A 16,361-nucleotide genomic window follows, 5' to 3' on the forward strand; every position below is an offset into this window, starting at 1 on the left:
GGAAGGCTGCTTTCTCTACAGAGCCACTGACCACAGTAAGAGATGACCCATCTGCCCAACTGCTGGCCAGAAGTGGGGGGACTGCTAATGGGGACCTCTTGATGCAGGGTTTCAGTTCATCTCAGTTTTGGCTCCACAGACTTTACACTAGCTTTACATTCTGGCAGACTGAAGCAGACCAGAGGTGGCCCTGACACCTCTTCAAAACTTTTGAACTTTGGGTGCTGGTTAGAAAAGGAAATGGAGAAGCAAACCCTTGCACCCCTGACTTTAAAAAGCACTTCTTAGGCATTGTGCTCTATTATGAGAACTCGTGCCCTCTAATAAAATAGGAGCCAAGAATGTTTGAGTGCTTAATTGTGCTAAGCATCATGTCATTAATTCCTCATGACAACCCTGAGAGGGAGGTAATATTGCCATTCCTATTTTTTTTTTTTTTTTTACCATTCCTATTTTACAGATGAAGACACTGAGTTTGAAAAAGTTAAGTAACTTGCCAGAGGTCACAGAACAAGTAACAAAGCCCAACTGATTCTAATGCCATGCTCTTAACCCCTACACAATACAAGGAAGTCAAGGGCCTCTCCAATGCTGCCACCTCTTAATGTGGGCTGTTAACGCTGCTTCCCCTGTACAGCAGAGACACTGAGAGAGAAGAATGCCCACCCAGAAAGACAGAAGGAATCAATTGCTTTTTGGGCTGTTTCAGTAGCATCAGTGCAGTAGCATACCTTAAATGGGACTTGTGTTTGTCTTGACAAGATCCTTACAAGATTTGGGTGACATATCATATTTCTAGAGGTGATATAATAATTTGGTGTTCTATCAGTGGCTTCTCCATTTCTCATCTAGCAAGAGCTCAAGCTATTGTCTTTTTCATATAAAGCAATATTAAGGAGATCCCTGGGTGGCTCAGTGGTTTAGCACCTGCCTTCAGCCAGGGCGTGATCCTGGAGTCCCAGGATCGAGTCCCACATCAGGCTCCCTGCATGGAGCCTGCTTCTCCCTCTGCCTGTGTCTCTGCCTCTCTCTCTGTGTGTGTCTCTCATGAATAAATAAATTAAAAATCTTAAACAAAATAAAGCAATATTAAAACATCAATTTACTAAGTGTCTATATGTGTGAGGCCTTGGGCTAGGCAATTTGCAACCTGCTGGGGCCCTGAAATGGCATCTATATTACATCATTCCCATGAATTTAACCACCCATGGGTGGAACAATGTGACTTCCCAATGGATAAAACCCCTATGCTGACAGATCAAAGGGTCACATCACTACCTCAACTCCCAGGACATTAAGAATAGTACTGTTCTTCAGACATTTATCCTTTGAAAGGAGCATTTTTACATCTGGTTCCAGCTCTGAGTCAGGAACTGGATACATACACTCAAGGTATGCTAAGGAGAGACTATTAACCATGCAAACTAGCCCCAAATGGCTTTTCTGATTATTTGCTAGCATGCAGGTGGCTTCACGAAGAGGCCTGCAATTCTAGAATGTTAGTTTTTGTAGTATGAGAAAATCATAACTTTTTTTTTTCCAGGAACTTGTTTTGCCATAGATTTAAGGCAGTAATTTGTTACAGGCAAGACATTTATAGGGGCTGCGTTATCGAGCCTAGAATCATCAAGAAATTCTATCAGAAGACACAATGTTTAAGTATAGGTCTAATTACTGCAATCATTTCTTTTTTGTTTCCTTTGCAGAGATCCACTTAATCCCATCTCTTAGTGTGGGCACAAGCTGACAGTTGCATGACAAGGAATGTTTCCCTTTGTAAAAAACCCACTTCCTTTCTGTGTAGTTTTAGCCTAATTGAAATGTTTCCTATTAAGCTCAATCAAGGCAGCAATTATCTAATTACTCACTTATGCTTCTCCAGCCAAAAATTTGCCTAAGCTGGTATATTGGAATGAGAGAGAACATATTTATTATTGCTTTTACATGTTCCTGTTTGGCTTTAGACAATAATCATAAACATTTACTTCTAGCTCACCAGCATATATCTAATTAATACTGCTATTTTCTATAAAATTGTATCACTGCAAGCTATAGCCCTGCCAAATGCAGTCCTGTCTACGAAATGTGCTTTAAAAGATTTGTGGTTATGCTACATGAATGGTGTCATTGGAGACAGGGAATAAGGAAAGAGGCTAGTGAAAACAAATCACAAACATATATTCAATCATTTCAAAGCCACGAGTTTTATGGCTTTACAAAATAAAAAATGAATAACAGATTTAATCGAGAAAATAATTTTTATAGCATCACTTTAAAGAAACATGTATCCTGTATGTCTGGATTTTTTCTTGATACAAATCCCTTAGGTCTCAAGATGATCACAACCAGTCAACAACACAGGTGGTCCACACTTTTTAGGTATAAATTAGAGGCGTATATCATTAAAACCAGAATTAATTTTAGAGTTAGTGACCCTATGAGGTCACTCCTGATTAACTCAATTTTGATTGAGGTTGTACCAAAGCACAACGGACAAATTGGGTATGAGAGATTGATATTTTCATTTCCAGACAATAAATTTTATCGTTATTATTATCTTAAATGTTAACTAATGTGGGACTAATTCAGTCCTTTGCATGGAAAAAAGGCCCCCTGAAAACTGGTGCACTTCTGGGTGAATTTATAAGGAGGAAAAGGAACACCTCATCAATCTCCCAAATGCGGCACTTGACAATCTTTCACCTAAGTTTATCATAAACCTAGAAAATGACTACACTCAATGAGAACAGCAACAACATCAAAATCAGTCTATGAGGACAATATTCCATTTACTGGAAGGAATTATGCATTGTTTTGGTAAAGAGAAGAGCTTTTCTTTTCTTTCTTTCTTTCTTTCTATTTTTTCTTTTTTTTTTTTTGCTTACACATGATGAATGAACCATGCACAATATTAGTAACCTCAAAGATAACAAGTTATCTACAAAAACCAAACAACCCCCCAAAAAGGAACACTTCAGTTTCTAATAACTGATTTATTTCAGGTATAAATACCTGAGTGATGACTGATTAGTTAATTAAGCCTGAGTGGCTAGGCATTGGGAGTGGGGAAGATGTCATTCTCAAAACCATGTTGTTATCTGCTTCCCAGATTGGAAAGGAGTCTTTAAAAAAAAAATGCATTATATCTTAAAGGTGGTCCCAAAGATTCTGCATTCTGTGCTGTTTGATCCCTTCAGGAGAGGAGGGCAAGAATAAAATGTAGAGAAACAAAAGGAGAGAAACCAATTTTTTTTAGGAACTTGAAAGTCTGTGAAGTGTATTGAATAAAATGGCTGGAAAATGGATTTTGTTTCTTCATGTGGCCAGTCACTGGAGAGGACAAATAAGTCTCGATATCCTGTCTGCAGTTTGACTCATCCCTGCTCTTTTCTCTCTCTGTAAGCAGCTTATATACTCCAAAGAGGGACTAAATTCATTTTACAATAGGCAGAGTGGGAGCCTGGGCTATCATCTGAGAACAAACATAAAGACCACTCTATCAACCATTTGTTTAGAACTGCCCTCAGCAGAACCAAGATCAGTGAAATGTGGGTACATTGAACCTACCAATACTGCTTCCATACACAGGCCCACAAACCTTCTACTGCCCAGTAATAAACAAAAGGAAACAAGACGTTAAACCAATGTGGTCCTTGTTTTCAACATTATTTAGCTTTTGAAATTTTCAAGTTGAGTTCCCACTGCCTTTATTTCCCCTCCTACTTTGCACTAGTTCTCATATTTCCATCCTTCCTCCACTGCAATAATTCAATAGAACTAATTATGTCTTTAAAAATAGTTAAATAAGCAAATGACTGCAGTTCTCTTTCTGTTTTCCCTGATGCTGGGTCAAATGGCTCCTCAAGTTGTTCTGAAATGAGACCCTTGCATGTCTGGCCAGAATCTTCTGGCCAGATTAGTTTTATATTGTCCCATTATTCCTCCCAGTGTGTTGAAGTGGTGCTATTTTATCCAGTTTTAAGTAATATTGGCTGGCAGATTTTAGGATAATACAAATTTAACACTAGAAAAGGTAAATATCCCAGTTTCTTAATTATAATTGTGTATTATTATATATATATTATTTATTCGAAGTTTTCCATTTGTGAGTTTTTTTTTCTATTTTGTGCATTTTTAAAAGATTTTATTTATTTATTTGAGAGAGAGAACAAGCGGGGGAGGGGCAAAGTGAGAGGGAAAAGCAGACACCTTGCTGAACAGGGAGCCTGACATGAAGCTCAATCCCAGGACCCTGAGATCACGACCTGAGGTGAAGTCGGATGCTTAAATGGCTGAGCCACCCAGGCACCCCCTATTTTGGGTATTTTTAATACCTGATTGGTTTGTTAGTTATTTTGGTTCTAAGGCCTATAATATTAATGCTTCTCAGGTTTTTCTAATCATAAAGGCTCTGGCAGAAAGAACGGGAACAATATAATTTATCCTCTATTATTTTAAAAATGAAAATAAATTATTGGTGCTTTGACTACAGGTCATGGCTGCCTGCGATAAATGAAACTATCTGCTTTTCATCAATCTATTCAGATCTTACAAGTCAGAGTTATTCAATACAAAGACCACCTACTATGGAAAACTCTAATGTTAAAAACTCTTCATTTGTCATTCCCCAAGTTAAGAATATATTACACAATTTAAGGCTTGTAAAACATCATAACCCTGATTACACACTGGAATTACCTGGAAACTTTGTAAGGCCATTTATGGCCCCAGGAATTATGACTTAATTTGCATGTCGTGTGCCTGGGTATCAGGACTTTACAACACCCCTTGGGTGATTCTGATATAAGTTCGAGGTTGAGAACTGCTGCTTTAGAATGAAAATTTACAAACACATACACCAGTTAATTGATCTGTAATTTTTTTTAAGTTTTTTCTTTTAATCACCATCATTATTATCTTCATTATTATTATGAATACTGTCACATCTTTCGACTCCAGAAAATAAACTGACCCACAGTTTATTGCGTGACGCCCACATGGTTGGTCTGACATGCATTTCCTTCACCCCCTCCCCCCGCATGTGCTCATCCATGCGTCCATCCATCCACAGCAGGAATCGGAGGCTTGTTGCCCAAACGCACTCTGACTGAAGCTGATCGGCTTTCATTAATTAATTTCTAATACACACGCATACGCGCGTGCACACGCACGCACAGACACACACACGTGCGCGGCACACACCCATGTGTCAGAAATAGCTAGAACGATGCTGGGAAATAGCAGGTAGCTGTTAAAGCGAGTGGCCTCCGAGTCAGTCGTCTTGGCCTGGAGATGTAACGCGGAGGCGTGCTTCACCGAGTCTGGGGTTCATGCTTCCTACCCCCAAGCCACCTCTCCTCTCTCCTTCCCGGGCTCACGTCCAAGGCCACGTGGGAGGTTACGTCAAGATGTGGCCAATAAAGTCCAAAAAGCGCTTTGAATACTGTTCTGGGTTCACGGTGGAGATCCCTGCACCAGCGCCACGCTCAACGGGTTTTGCCGCGTGGGCTGCTTTCTTTTTTGCATCATAATGAGTCAAAATGTCAGTAATGGCCATAGAGTACACCTCTTTCCTGGGCGGGTTTTCACGGCATTTAAATTCCATAAACGTCAATGTTCGGATCAGACTCGCCAGGAGCCAAGCGCGGGGAGCCGTTCAGCGCGCCCCGGGACTGCCTGGAGGGGTCCCGACGGGGTGGGTGCCATCCTGTCCCCCCCCTTCCCCGCCACCCTCTGCACGCTCCACCTCCTCCTGTTGGGCTCCCTCCACAGCGTGGATTCCCTCCACTAGGCTGTAGCCCGGGAGCTTTAGCTGCGCGGGAAACTCGATATCTTTCTTCAGTTTTTCCAGGAACACCTTTCTGTTGTTGTCAACAATATAAGTCTTTTGACCCTCATTAATGAAATCATTATCCTTCAGGGTCGGTAGTTCTTTGGCCTTTTCCTTGTCGCTGGCTTCTCGAGCCGCCTGGAGCCCTGTAAGTCGGATTTCCCATACACAGATAAGCGGGGGCTGAACACGTTGCTTGTAACAATCACGTATGTTTCCACTCCATCAACATTAAGCCGGTACCTGCCCAAGAACTGGGGATGAGCGCGATCCCGTGACATTCTACTACGTGCCGGTGGTATTTCTTCAGGATGTTGTGCATTTCGGCCACATCTTCACTCGTGGTGGTCTTGATGATGTATCCTTCGTGGTAGGCGGTGTGGAGTCGAGCCCCGCTGCGTGCCTGGGAGTCGTGGGAACCGGTGCGCTCCGGGGCAAGGGATTCCCGAAATCCTGATCAGCGAGGCCTAACCTTTCCCGCAGGTTACGGAAAACCATCGGGCAGTATTCCTTAAACTTGAAGGGGCTTGGCATGTTTTCTTTGTTAAAAAGGTGATTGTCCACCTTTATCTTTGAATAGGCTCTGAAGTCATCTGGCATCAACCTAACAGGGATTTGAACGTGGCTCAGTCCCTTGATGCAGCGGTTTACCCCCCACATCAGGACGCTGAGGATGGGGTCTCTTGGACCGAAAGGGGATCGCTGGCCCGAAAGAGCTTCACTTTCTGCGCTACGAAGTGCTTCTTCTAGGTCTTGGTCTTGCTCGCCAAGACGGAGGACCCCAGGTTGCCGGGGGTCGCCATGGCCGCTGCCTCTGTCCCCTCCACCGCCGCGCTCCCGAGGCCGGGGACCCGCCCTCTCTACACGCCGGCCCGGGGAGGCAGCCGCATCCCCCCCGCGGCGGCCCGGCCCGCCGTGCCCGCTGCGCCCCACTGCGCCCACCGCGCCCGCTGCACCCGCTCGGCCCCGCGGAGGAGGGAGGCTGCGCCCCGCCCGGACTCCGCGCCCGCTGCGGCTCCACGCTCAGCCCCTGTAATTTTTCTTTTGAGTTTCACCATTAGTTTGAGGTAAAACAGAACACTGCATTCATTCATTCATTCATTCATTCATTCATTCATTCTACATCAATATCATTTATGTTCACTATTATAGGCCACAGAATGACATTTTCACCACCTAACAGGCCACAAAAATCAAGACACCCTTTGTAAAAAAGAGAGAGATTTGTGAAGAAAAACTAGTTTAAAGTGAAAAATAGTGTGGTAGGCAAAATAATAGCTTTCCAAGAGACCCCATCCTAAACCCTGAAATCTGAATAGATTTCTTTACATGAAAAAAGTAATTTTTGCAGATATAATTAGATGAATGACCTTGAGGTGGGGATAGTATCCTGGATCATCCAGGTAGGCCCATCTAATCACATGAATTCTTAAAATCAGAGAATGCTTCCCAGCTGTGGTCAGAGAAGTCCTGACTACAGAATAAAGGCCCAGAGAGATGCAACGTTGCTTTGAAGATACAGGAATGAGGCCATGAACCAAGGAATGCAGGAGGCCTCCAGAAGGTAAAAAAAGAAAAGGAAACATTATTTCCTAGAGCTACCAGTAAAAAAGACCACCTTGCTGACACCTTGAGTTTGGCTCAATGAGACCCACGTTGAATTTCTGACCTACAGAACTATAGGAAAAAACAGTTGTGTTGTTTTAAACCACCAAGTTTGTAGCAATTTGTTAGGGCAGCAATAGGAAAATAGCACAGATACTGATGTTAATTTTGAATCTCCCAGAGGCCTCGGGAAGAGGTTGCGGGGTACAGGGAATGCTATGTGGAGTCCTGAGATTGTGTCTTGAAGATCTCCAACTACAGGTACTATAAGGGACCTAGGGCCCTAGCTGCTGCTCTGAACTTCCCTTGGTTTGTGCAGAGACCATGCTTCCCATAGCTGCTCCTAGCCAGCAGCAAGGCCGAGGCAGCCAGGTTCCTGGGAGACCCAGAGATCCTCTGATTTTACCAATTTGGTAAGGACCCCACCCTGTGATGACTTAACTGAGCATTTCTTCAGCAGTATTGTAGTCAGTCTAGGACAATTCCACCTGCCCTGCCCTTCCTCTCACCTGCACTCAGGGTCAGATTTGCACAGGGGTTGGACACAGCTATTCTACCTCTCTGGGCCCCTCCCCCAGTTTCTAGCACAGGCATTTCTTTCAGGACCAGTTACACTATTTGAGTACAAAGTAAAAACGTCGGGCCCTCTGTTCAAAAATCATGAAGAATTTTAAGCCTGGGATAGCAGAGCTTTATGCCAACTAAGCATTCTAACGGCAGGGTCCTGTGTGACTGCATTGTTGTGAGCAGCAGATATAAGTTGCTGATTAGTCATTAGCTATGATACATGCTCTTTGTTCTCCTTTATACTTTGAATGTTTTCTCTCAAGTTTCCCATAGGTTGGTGCCTATGTGAAGAAATGGCGTTATAGAGAACTTACAAGCAATGAAAGCAAGACAATTAGTTGAAGGAATAAAGGAGAATAGGGGGATGAAGAGGGGCGTGGTCTCAGCCAGGCAGTCAGAATTTTCTTAAGACCCACAGGTAAATGACAGGGCTATGGGCTTGGTCTCCTGAAAGTGTCTTCAAACAGAAATGTGATGACAAGTATAGAGTATATGAAATGAAGTCAAAATAAAGATGTTCAAAATGAGGAGAAAGGAGAAAGAAAAGAAGAAATAAGGAAGCCTTGGAGTTGTCCCTACTTCTATCAATTAGTGATTGACTTCACTAGGAGACAAGGAAGGAATAAAAGGGAAGAAACAGCCCAAATCCCAGTAGGAAAGCAGGCAGTGCCCTGAACCACAGGACAATTTGTTCTCAGAACTAGAACCAAAGCAAAGTCAGTGAAGGATTACGTTGTGGGAACCCTGATGATAAACATACTCAAGATGAAGGAACAAGAGCTCCTTTCCCCCAATTTTGTGGGTACCAAAATTGAAAACAGGATGATGTAACTCATAGAAATTGAACAATTTAGGATTCAGCTCAATATTAACTGAACTTCTGCTACGTGCCAGGCACTGAGAACATGGTCTTACTCTTGCAGAGCTATGTACCAGCGAAGAGGCAGACTTTCTTAATGAGTCACCAAAAAAGTAAGAGGGAAGAGAGAAGACCAAACTGAGGGTGACTTCCTATAGGAGGATAAAGGATTTCCACTGAACAAGTGGATGACAAGTACAAACTAAACCATTGGTGAGAGGAAAGTTAACTTTGCAATAAATTACTATGCATGTTAATAATATTACTTTACGCATGAGATGGAAATTAGGGGTGCCTGGGTGTCTGCCTTTGGCTCAGGTCATGATCCCGGGATCCTGGGATCAAGTCCCGCATCAGGCTTCCTGCGAGGAGCCTGCTTCTCCCTCTGCCTATGTCTCAGCCTCTCTCTGTGTGTGTCTTTCATGAATAAGGAAAATAAATAAAATAAAATAAAATAAAATAAAATAATAAAATAAAATAAATGGAAATTAAATGCTTGATTAAAGAGACAAAATAAGATTTATAACTATATTATTTAAACTTGTATAAAGTGCTTTTATTCATGTTTTACACATTTAGAAACACTGAGAGGAGCCTCAAGAAACCTTAAGGTAGTCTGTTATTATCCCCATTTTACAAATGAGAAAACTAAGGAACAGAGAGGTTAACTGCTTTGCTTAAGTTCACACAAAGCCGTCATCTACACTGGACCCCATTTATCTGGATTTCTTGCCAATGATGCTGTTGGTCCACCCAGAATTTTCCCTAACTGTGAACTCTGAAACAGTAGTTCTGTGGAATGTTGGCAAATTTCTATATTATGGTAAAGTAAGTCTTGGACATGCTGAGTGAACAGTTTTAAACAAGTTTCTTACTGTGACACTTCTCAGAGCCTTAACAATAGTCATGTACAATATGAGTTTCCGAGTGGGGGATATAGAATGTGGCTTTTCTTCTTTGAGCACAGAACACTCTTTTCATGGTCTGTCTCTTGGACCTAGAGTGATATGGAATGCACTGGAAAAGATTGCACCAATGTGTAACAAGGTGAGCAAGAAGCTAGACAGGTTTTGAGTATGGGCAGTGAAATACAAATATGAGTTTGAAAAATTACAATAAGATGATTCTTTAATAAATTATCCACTAGAAACAACTTAAGCAGAGAGGAGCTGGTGCCCCTAAACTAGACCACCAGACTTCCATAAATACCTAGGCAACACTAAGTCTAAATAAGTATGCACAGGTGTATTTCATCCTAGAGAATCCAGATATAAACACTGTCTAGAGATAGCATTGTGTGAACTGTATGACAAAGAGTCTATTTCATTTGAGCAGGCCTGAGGAAAAGATGCAAATTGGAAAGTATTATCTGAGACAACTGAAAAGGCTGTGGTCCAATGCCTTTAGTAGCAGATTATTTGAATGCCCATAAGGTGAATTGAGACAGTAACAGGAAGTTTACTTATATGTTTGTTATAGTTATATATTATCCATTGTACTCCTCCATTTAAACTTCTTTTTTAAAAAAGATTTTATTTTTTTATTCATGAGAGAGAGGCAGAGACACAGGCAGAGGAAGAAGCAGGCTCCATGCAGGGAGCCTGATGTGGGATTCGATCCCAGGACTCCAGGATCACGCCCTGGGCCGAAGGCAGGCGCTAAACCACAGAGCCACCCAGGGATACCCCATTTAAACTTCTAAGGGGCAGAGACTGTCATTTTCCCCCACTCATTTACCCCAAGAGTCTAGAACGGTGCTGCCACACAGTAGGAGATCAATAAACAGTAAATGAACAAAAGAACCTTATACTCAACTCAGAATCTTTGATAACTCTCTATCTATGCTCACTGCTTAGAGCAAACCCTCCTCAGCTTTTCCATCTTTTTAAAAAACATTTATCAAATAATCTCTACACACAACAGAGGGCTCAGATTCATGACCCCGAGATCGAGAGTTGCATACCCTTCTGACTGAGCTAGCCAGGCAAGCCCATCTTTTCCATCTTAATGACAACTCCGGTTGACATAGTTCCTTGGGCTAAAAATCTTGTTTACTTTTCACTCCTCTTTCTCTCTCACCCTCATCCAATTGAATAGTAAAATGAATCAAGTTTACATTTATGTGTATCTCAATTTTTATCTCTTCTTCCCATTTCCAATGACACCATTCTAGTCTAAGCCACTAGCAACTCTTGTCTGGCCTATTTCAATAGCCTCCTAATTGTTCTCCCTGTTATGTCTCAGACCCTGCTACCATTTCTTCTTCGCATAGCAACCAGAATTATTTTTTACAATGACCAATCAATCAGGTTCCATTACATGTGTGACCAAAACCTTCCAATGGCTTCCCATCAAACTCCGATGTCCTCACAAGGCCATGAGCTAGACCCCACTATTGCTCCAGCCTCTCAACTTCCCTCTGTCCTTCTCTCTCACTGCTCCTTGTTCTCCATAGTTATATTCAGCACACTCCAAACTGCAACACTGCAAGTCTTTCTCAGAGGCTATCTCACCTGAGAGACTTTCTTTAACCCCACTAATGTATAAGAGCCGCCTCCCCACCATGATGCCTTCTACCTTTTTTACTTTATTTTTTTCATAGCACTTCCCATTTTATAGATAGCTATTGGTTTTCTCTCTCTAAATTCTGCTAGAATACAAGCTCCATAATACTAGGGACTTTGAAAAAAAAATACTAGGGACTTTGTTTTGCTAAATTCTGTGGCTTTAGCATTTAGCAATTTCAGAATAGTACCTGTCATGTTGTAGCTATTGAATTAAAAAAATGCTAAATGAATGAATTACTAACATTTGTCAAATGCTTATTAAATGCCAAGACCTTTAAATGTATTATTTTATATAATCTTTAAGAGGCAGTTGGTATAATTAACTTACTTTATAGGTGAAATTGATACCCAGAGAAGTTAAGTAATTTGCTCAAGGGCATACACATAGCAAGTAAAGGAGTCAGGAATTAAACCCAAACAGGCCAACTCTGGTCTGTACTTCTGTGTTCTACACTGTGTTTGCGTTGCTATGGCAGATGTGTACAAGTCATTCTAGTAGTCTTGTTTTCATGATAGTTCCCAGAAAGGTATTTTTTTTCTTCCTTCCTTTCTCTTTTTGTTCATTCATTCATTCATTCATTCATGTATTCACATGTTAAGCATGTGATTGGCTCTAAGGATACAAATTTAAATAAGAACCATTCTCTACTCACAAAGAGCTTACCTGACTAGAGGGGAAGGCAGACTTATAAATAAATAAATCCAAGATATGTATTTTTTTTCTCAGAAAATATAAATCATTTTACTCAAAATATTTCCCAGTTTGCCAGGAATTTTAGTCAAAATCATTACCTAAATGTTGTGATCTGTTTATCTCCATTGCCCCAAAACATGTAAATACCATATTTTGCATTTTTTTCTCCTTGCAAGTTGTTTCTGGTTCTTTGGAAAGTAGATGCAGGATAAATAGTTAAGTGACATAAAATAGAAGTATTTCATTGTTCCTTAAATACTTTTGATATTTATCATCAACGCATAGCACTAGGCACTGTAAGGGATTACAAATAACATGGCATCAGCTCTTCCGTGAGTTCCCTACCAAGCAGAGGGACATGGAAGAAATAAGCTCAGTGCAAGACCCCATAAAAAAGCAAAGTACAAGGTCTGATGTGTTTTCTTCAGAGAACTAGATTCTCTGGATGGAGTGTTGGGGATTTAAATGTAGACATTCCAGTTCTGGGGCCTTTATTCTTTTTTTTATAATAAATTTATTTTTTATTGGTGTTCAATTTGCCAACATACAGAATAACACCCAGTGCTTATCCCGTCAAGTGCCCCCTTCAGTGTGGGGCCTTTATTCTTAACCATGTCTCTTTACTATGCTATGAGGTTGGTGTGAATTTAGCATTGGTAAATATTATAAGGCAGAAAGTTCATCTCAGATATTTTAATGTAAACTATCTAAAGGCTTTATCTTCTGTGGAATTATTAAGAGCTCTACTAACCCTATGAGCTTTGTCTGCAGAGAAGACTGGTCTTTAGGATTATGCCCCTGTCAGACTTTTTAAAGATACTGTATGACTTACACGTAAAGGAGGTACATGCATTCTTCCCTACTTCCTATTATATAACTTTGACCAAGTTACTTCCCTGTACCTCTCCTGTAAATTGGGGTTAGTAGGAGTATCTATAGATACAGTGATTGGTGCTGAGGGTACAAAGATGATTAAAAAGCAGTTAATTAAAATACAATACTAACAAGCAGTTAGTTAAAATACAATAACACTCACATAAAACAACTGAAAACTGTACATAACGGTGTTAGCAAATATAGTGTTATAGCTGTATACAATAGTGTGTCCTTATTAGAGATAAGGGCTAGTCCATGATCCTGATGTAGTCTTTCCATTAAGTCTACAGTTCAGAAACCATGATAGAGCAACAGACCTTTTGGATTACCTGCATTAAAAAATATATTTTATTTATGAGAGAGAGAGAGAGAGAGAGAGAGAGAATGAGAGCACACAAGCATAGGAGCGTGAAAGCACAAGGAAGGAGAAGGGGCAAAAGGAGGGGGAGAAACCAACTCTCCAGTGAGCAGGGAGCCCAAGGCGGAGCTCTATCCCAGGACCCTGAGATCATGACTGGAGCCAAAGGCAAACACTTAATTGACTAAGCCACTCAGGTGCCCCGATTACTTGCATTTTTAAAAGGGAACAGATATGATGGAAAATTGGCAGTATCTACTAAAGCTGAACAATTTTATTCTTAGACAGTAGTTACAATGAACAAATCACAACTGCACAAAACAACATGGATGAATTTCACAGAAACAACGTTGAGAGAAGAAGTCAGATACAAAAGTGCACATATCCTATGACTGCATCTAAATAAAGTTTGAAAACAGAAAACCTAACCTGTGATGTCAGAAGTTGGGATAATGGTTTCTTAGGGGGTATAAGAAAATCAGAAGTTAACATGGGGGACCTTTGGGGTTCTTGTAATGTCTATTTCTTGCTCTGAGCACAAGACTGGTAAGCATATGCAGTTGGTAAACATTCATCAAACTATAAAATTAAGATATGTATTTGGTGTATATTTTTAATAAAACACTCCCCTCCAATGTTATGGTTCTCTTCATGGTTCTAACACCCAGGACACGTGTTTCTTAGTTTTGTGTGTCCCCTCACCCAAGGCCAACCACTCTGAGAACCCACCCAATTTAAGCATTAACAATCTTTCCTTCTGTAAGCATAATGCCAGTACAGAGTATTGCTGCAAACCACTCCTTGAATCAATGTTTTCTTTGACTCTGATTAGCTCATTGGTGCCACATGTTCCATGGGGCATTAAGACAACATTTTTAAAATGGCAAAATAATGAAAGAGGCATTTGCTGCTAAAACAAGTAAATAGTTTGTCTTTATTTTCCAGAAACAACCTGCAGCCATCCACCAAATTCTATTTTGAAATCTCATCAATGCTTGAGAAAAAAAAAACAACTATCAACTGACAACTATTATTTATAAAAGGCCCTATAAAGGGTATTAAAGATGTCAAGAGTGTTTTATCTACTGACCTAAAACCTGTCTCAGACAGAAATAAAAATGGTTGCAGAGTCAACACATGTATTTCATGTTAGTGCTGCATTTGAGGGCACCTGGGCCAATGTTATGTGTTAAGTCAGTGAAAATGTGTAATTCACGGGGTAACTGAAAAAGCCACTAGACAGGAAGATGGATGGATTGAACATTTTCTGTGCCACCAAATGGCTAATGATCAGGTAAACACCTCTGAGGAAAACAAAATCCAGAATTGTTTCAGCCGTTCTCTGACCGCCTCTTTCCTCGGGCATGAGCAGCTATTAGCCTGCTGCTGAGGACTCCTCCAGAAGACGGACCAGCTGCAGAGTCCCTAGGAGGTCACATCCTCCCTCCCACCCTTCAGAGCCCACTAAATAGCTCATTAGCTGGAGGCACCTGCTGTGGAGAAATTGGTGTGGGCAGGGCCAGGACTCAAACCTAGTTTGCCGGTTCCAAGGCCCAATCTCATGAAGTATTATACCATATCGCTTCCTAATTTTAAAACACCTTATATGCCCTCCTTGTAAAAGCGGGATAAGAACAGGGGAGAAGCCAAGGAATTCATTATGATCCATACCCAACTCTTCAGATCCCTGCTCCGGGTCTCAATCAGCCATTCGATGGGAGGCAGGCAGATGTCCAGGTGACACATTTTCTGAAATCAAATCTCCTAAGGATACTACTTTCCAGAATGTTTCCTTCCAAATTATTCCATCTCAGTAGCTGTCTGTGTATCTGTGCCTCCTGTGTACATACTACACACACACACACACACGACAAAAAATAATTCTCAAGGCAGCAAAGGTCAGAGAAGCCAGTCTTCAGGTTCAATCTCATTCTGACAGGAAGCTCAGCCAGCTCTTCAAAATTAACCTTTTGCTTTTGGTTCTTGGTTCCCATCTGTAGCCAATGTGATATCTTGTTTGGTTTCTCTTATTTATTCTCTAAGTACTGTGTCAATAACCATCCATTATGCTTTATTAAATAGCCATGATTGGATAGTATAATGATACACAAAAGTTTAAAAAAACAAGGTTTGTTACAACCTATGAAACATAATACCGCATCTGTTAAGAATTGAGTTCACTTACCTAGTTATCATACATTTTAGTTTTTAAATACTGCACTTATGGATTAGATTTGTTTTATGTATATTTTGTAGTTTACTTTCCCTTATGAATCAATATATTGTATACCTTTCATGCATATATATATATACATATGATGTGATTCAAAGTTAAGATTTTTAAAGCTGTGCATACAAAATCAGTGCATGTGGAATTAAAGCACATTACACACAAAATGAAAAGAACTATAGCATAAAACACAGATCGACTGTAGCTTACCTATATAAAACAAAATATGTTCATTGTATCCCTAGAATTTTTTTTCTTAAAAATTAAAGCCAATTATTTATTTGTTGAGTAACTAACAATGCGGTTTTCAAAAACATTTGCTAGGCAATGGTAAATTTATTGTATTCTTGGCTTCAGCCTACTAACTGTTCTAAAGATATGTAATAAAAAGAATAAACATCATCACATGAAATACAATGTAAATTGTTCAAACAAACATGCTTATGTTTAAATATCTGAATAAGAAACAGTGCCACATTTGGGAAGTGTGGGTTTTTCCCATTATTGATATGTCTCATTAATGATAAAGGGTAGTCATCGGCCTCCTTTTCTAAACTTTTTATTGCATTTTTAAATGTTCAATAAAAATTGCATTTTGGCATCTTATCTTGAAATATAATTTTCAAGATTTTTCTGTTTACCTCCAACTATATACCCCAATCTTAAAATACTTTATCTGTGTATAACAGAATACATATTCAAGTATTTATTAAGCAACTTGCTTAAAAAGGTCCCCATGAAAAGATTTACTAAAAATATGAAAAACCGGGGCTGG

The 16,361-nt window shown here is 40.4% G+C and overlaps 1 protein-coding gene and 1 pseudogene across 9 annotated transcripts in view; both read right to left on the bottom strand.

Annotated features, from left to right (window-relative positions):
• SLC25A21 (solute carrier family 25 member 21) overlaps positions 1-16,361 on the bottom strand; it is a 470,571-nt gene that overhangs the window by 301,900 nt on the left and 152,310 nt on the right. The window lies entirely within an intron of this gene.
• On the bottom strand, positions 4,501-6,698 carry LOC144320061 (phosphatidylinositol 5-phosphate 4-kinase type-2 alpha pseudogene; annotated as a pseudogene).

The sequence above is a fragment of the Canis aureus genome, chromosome 9 (assembly GCF_053574225.1).
Source record: "Canis aureus isolate CA01 chromosome 9, VMU_Caureus_v.1.0, whole genome shotgun sequence".
Taxonomy (NCBI): domain Eukaryota; kingdom Metazoa; phylum Chordata; class Mammalia; order Carnivora; family Canidae; genus Canis; species Canis aureus.